Source organism: Schistocerca cancellata, chromosome 2 (genome assembly GCF_023864275.1).
Source record: "Schistocerca cancellata isolate TAMUIC-IGC-003103 chromosome 2, iqSchCanc2.1, whole genome shotgun sequence".
Classification (NCBI taxonomy): Eukaryota; Metazoa; Arthropoda; class Insecta; order Orthoptera; family Acrididae; genus Schistocerca; species Schistocerca cancellata.
In genome coordinates this window covers 703,695,669-703,700,805 of record NC_064627.1, presented here as the reverse complement: position 1 = coordinate 703,700,805, position 5,137 = coordinate 703,695,669, and positions in this window count along the sequence as shown.

Below are 5,137 nucleotides of genomic sequence, written 5' to 3'. Positions count from 1 at the left end.
AAAGTTTAAAGAAATGATACACTAACTTCCACGATAAGGACACCAAATAATACGAAATTAGCGAATACTAGCCTAAACTGTTAACTTCTCGATCAAAAAATTAATTTTACTCCCATACAGCACTTTTCACACTGTGACACCTCATTCCCTGGCTGCACATGTGTGCTCATCCTGTTCTTCATCGCGTGCAATAGGGCGTGTTTTGCGGTGTCCGGGGTTTACTGTCCTAGTCGGGTCAGGTAGCACTCAGCACACACTGATACGTGTGAACGATGAAAGTCATCGTCATCGTCGTCATCATCATCAGAGTTCTTCCGTTGGACAGGTCTTCACATAAAGCTCTTTGTGCAGTCCTGTCATTTGCTACCCTTTTCGTTTTCTCATAAATATTTCCTATGCTTATTCTATCCTCCATCTGGTACCTTCTGGGTCTTCTTCTTTTTCTTCTTCTTTCATTCACTCTTACTTCCATAGCATTCACCAGTAAACAATCTCTTCTTATCTAGTGTTCAAGCTAATTGTGCTCTCTCTTCTGATTAACTTTAAAATTTCCAGAATGAGATTTTCACTCTGCAGCGGAGTGTGCGCTGATATGAAACTTCCTGGCAGATTAAAACTGTGTGCCCGACCGAGACTCGAACTCGGGACCTTTGCCTTTCGCGGGCAAGTGCTCTACCAAAGGCAAGGTCCCGAGTTCGAGTTTCCGTCGGGCACACAGTTTTAATCTGCCAGGAAGTTTCAACTTTAAAATTTGTCTCTCTCTTTCCGCACTCTCCTCAACTCCTCCTCCTTTCTCACTTCGTCTACTCATTTCTCTCTTCCATCCTGTTCCAAATCCACGTCTCAGATACTTCTATTCTTTTTTCTTCCTGTTTCCTCAGTATCCATGTCTCAGCTCCGTTTAATGCCACCCCCCATATGAAGCACTTCGCCAATCTCTTCCTCAGGTCCCTGTCCATGCACTAAGATAGAAGCCTCTTCTTATTAAATGCATCCTTGACAACTGCTATACATGTTTTCACCTCCTTATTACATCTCATGTCTCTTTCCGCACTCTCCTCAACTCCTCCTCCTTTCTCACTTCGTCTACTCATTTCTCTCTTCCATCCTGTTCCAAATCCACGTCTCAGATACTTCTATTCTTTTTTCTTCCTGTTTCCTCAGTATCCATGTCTCAGCTCCGTTTAATGCCACCCCCCATATGAAGCACTTTGCCAATCTCTTCCTCAGGTCCCTGTCCATGCACTAAGATAGAAGCCTCTTCTTATTAAATGCATCCTTGACAACTGCTATACATGTTTTCACCTCCTTATTACATCTCATGTCCTCCGTAATACGAAATCTCTAACTTGTTCTATATCTTCCTATTCTAACTGTATATTTGTTTTTACTTTTCTTTCACTTGTCACCATACAGTTTGTCTTTTTCTTATTAATTCTCATTCCGAATTACCCCACAATTCTTTTAACATTCCAGTCTTAGTTCTTTCGCTCTCTGCCGATAACATCATGTCACACGCAAATCGAATGCACTCTATCCTCCTAACACCATATCGCATTCCTCTATTTTGTTTCAAATACTTCTGATTAATACGCTTCAAATATATGTTAAACAGTATTGTGGAGAGACAGCAGGCTTGTCTCACTCCCATTCTAACTGTGCTTTCCTCTGTCATCTCATTCTCAGCCTGTAGTTATATTTTCTGTTGCAGATATAGATTTTTAATCAGCCTTCTATACCTTTAGTCGACACCATTTTTCCTTAGAATGTCCATTAATTTATTCCACTGTTCTCTATCAAAGGCTTTCTCCAAGTCAAGGAAAACGGTATAAACTTGTCTTCCTCTTTCAATGTATCTCTCCCCTATAATTCTCAGCACCCCAATTGTATCTCTTGTACCTTTCCCTTTTCTAAACCCATACTGTTCGTCTGCAATACTTTTCTTCAGTCTTCCGTGAAGTCTTCCATTCATCACCCTTAATAAAAATTTGTTGCATGAGAAATCAAACTTATAGTTCTAAAATCCTCACAATCCTTGGTATTTCTTTTCTTCTCAGTCGCTATCACTACTGCCGAGAAAAAGTCATACGGCCATTGAGCTTTTTCATATATCTTATTACGTAGATGACTCTTTCACATCACTGCTCCCAAGCCTCGTAAACAACTCTGTTGGTAATACATCAGTTCCGCTTGGTTTATGGTTCTCCGCCTCTCTTAAAACCCTTTCAGCTTCTTCTTCCAAGATGGAGGATCTTTCGTCCTCTTCTGTGACCATTGTCTCCTCTTCTAATTCAATATCTTTTTGTTTTTGATCAGCGTCATATAGGCACTCTACATATTCTTGCCCAACACTCCCTCCTGATTATGAACCATAGTACTATCACTTCTTTCTATTCTCATATACACTCCTGGAAATTGAAATAAGAACACCGTGAATTCATTGTCCCACGAAGGGGAAACTTTATTGACACATTCCTGGGGTCAGATACATCACACGATCACACTGACAGAACCACAGGCACATAGACACAGGCAACAGAGCATGCACAATGTCGGCACTAGTACAGTGTATATCCACCTTTCGCAGCAATGCAGGCTGCTATTCTCCCATGGAGACGATCGTAGAGATGCTGGATGTAGTCCTGTGGAACGGCTTGCCATGCCATTTCCACCTGGCGCCTCAGTTGGACCAGCGTTCGTGCTGGACGTGCAGACCGCGTGAGACGACGCTTCATCCAGTCCCAAACATGCTCAATGGGGGACAGATCCGGAGATCTTGCTGGCCAGGGTAGTTGACTTACACCTTCTAGAGCACGTTGGGTGACACGGGATACATGCGGACGTGCATTGTCCTGTTGGAACAGCAAGTTCCCTTGCCGGTCTAGGAATGGTAGAACGATGGGTTCGATGACGGTTTGGATGTACCGTGCACTATTCAGTGTCCCCTCGACGATCACCAGTGGTGTACGGCCAGTGTAGGAGATCGCTCCCCACACCATGATGCAGGGTGTTGGCCCTGTGTGCCTCGGTCGCATGCAGTCCTGATTATGGCGCTCACCTGCACGGCGCCAAACACGCATACGACCATCATTGGCACCAAGGCAGAAGCGACTCTCATCGCTGAAGACGGCACGTCTCCATTCGTCCCTCCATTCACGCCTGTCGCGACACCACTGGAAGCGGGCTGCACGATGTTGGGGCGTGAGCGGAAGACGGCCTAACGGTGTGCGGGACCGTAGCCCAGCTTCATGGAGACGGTTGCGAATGGTCCTCGCCGATACCCCAGGAGCAACAGTGTCCCTAATTTGCTGGGAAGTGGCGGTGCGGTCCCCTACGGCACTGCGTAGGATCCTACGGTCTTGGCGTGCATCCGTGCGTCGCTGCGGTCCGGTCCCAGGTCGACGGGCACGTGCACCTTCCGCCGACCACTGGCGACAACATCGATGTACTGTGGAGACCTCACGCCCCACGTGTTGAGCAATTCGGCGGTACGTCCACTCGGCCTCCCGCATGCCCACTATACGCCCTCGCTCAAAGTCCGTCAACTGCACATACGGTTCACGTCCACGCTGTCGCGGCATGCTACCAGTGTCAAAGGCTGCGATGGAGCTCCGTATGCCACGGCAAACTGGCTGACACTGACGGCGGCGGTGCACAAATGCTGCGCAGCTAGCGCCATTCGACGGCCAACACCGCGGTTCCTGGTGTGTCCGCTGTGCCGTGCGTGTGATCATTGCTTGTACAGCCCTCTCGCAGTGTCCGGAGCAAGTATGGTGGGTCTGACACACCGGTGTCAATGTGTTCTTTTTTCCATTTCCAGGAGTGTATGTCCTGCTTTTCTTTGCTTCAAAGACTCGTTCAACAGCTAATCTTCTAGTTTCTCAGTTTCTTTAGATCTATATTTCATCAATGTCCTTCTTACCTGTTCTGTCTTTCTCCTTAATTCATTATCCAGCTTTCTGTACATTCTTTCTCCTCCCTCAGTTCTTACTATCTTCCATTTCCTGATTTGTTCCATCTTACCCAACATTGGCTTTACTACCCATTCTTTCCTGATTCTTTCAAACTTCCTCATCCCTATTACTTCTTCTGCAGATTCCATAAGGTTGTGTCTCATCCTCTTCCATTTCTCCTTTGCACTCTCTTCATTGGGCCTCTATCGCATTCTGACATAAACGTGTTTTCCAACACAGCATCCTCACCTTCTTTTAGTGTGTCTAGGTCAATTTTTCTTTTGGTTTTTTTCCTCTCACTCTCTCCAATCTGATTTGCAAGTTCTGCTCCGAATCTGTGTCTGCTCCAGAGTATACTCTGGCGTTTTATGCCCATTCATAATTATGACATGATCAATTGGGTATCTTTCATAATTCAACCCAGTTATCTACGTCTATTTTCGTTCAATGTTTTTTCCAATCCCAAGAATGTTTTCTCTGCAGAAATTAACAAGCCTTTTACCCGCGTCGTTCACATTTCCCAATACAAATCTTCCAATCATTCCCTCTCCTACCACTGCATTCAAACCCCCCAATAGGGCCGGCCGCAGTGGTCTAGCGGTTCTAGGCCTGCAGTCCGGAACCGCACGACTGCTACGGTCGCAGGTTCGAATCCTGCCTCGGGCATGGATGTGTGTGATGTCCTTAGGTTAGTTAGGTTTAAGTAGTTCTAAGTTCTAGGGGACTGATGACCACAGATGTTAAGTTCCATAGTGCTCAGAGCCATTTGAACCAAACCCCCCAATAACGATGATGCAGGCGTTTCTTTTTTCTTTATGCATAATTTCTTCAATCTTTTCATAATATTCTTCTACTTCATCAATGTGTTGACTTATTGACACGTATATATGTATTAAAACGACATCCTCCTCCTCACCTCTTAAGGTCATCATCATCAGTCACTTTCAATACGATTTTCATCGGCCACTTTCTATAATAATTGCTACATTATAGCTGCCTATCTTCTCCAAGCTTGAGTAAAACAATTTGTACTCTCGCTATCTGTTCTCCTTTACTCCTCCATCTCATTTCACACGTACCTAATACATCCAGTCTATTCATCATCATTTCCTGTTCGGCATTTTCCAGCTTACCAGCCTGCAATAGTATGAACACGTTTCATGTTTCAATCCTGGACTTCCCTC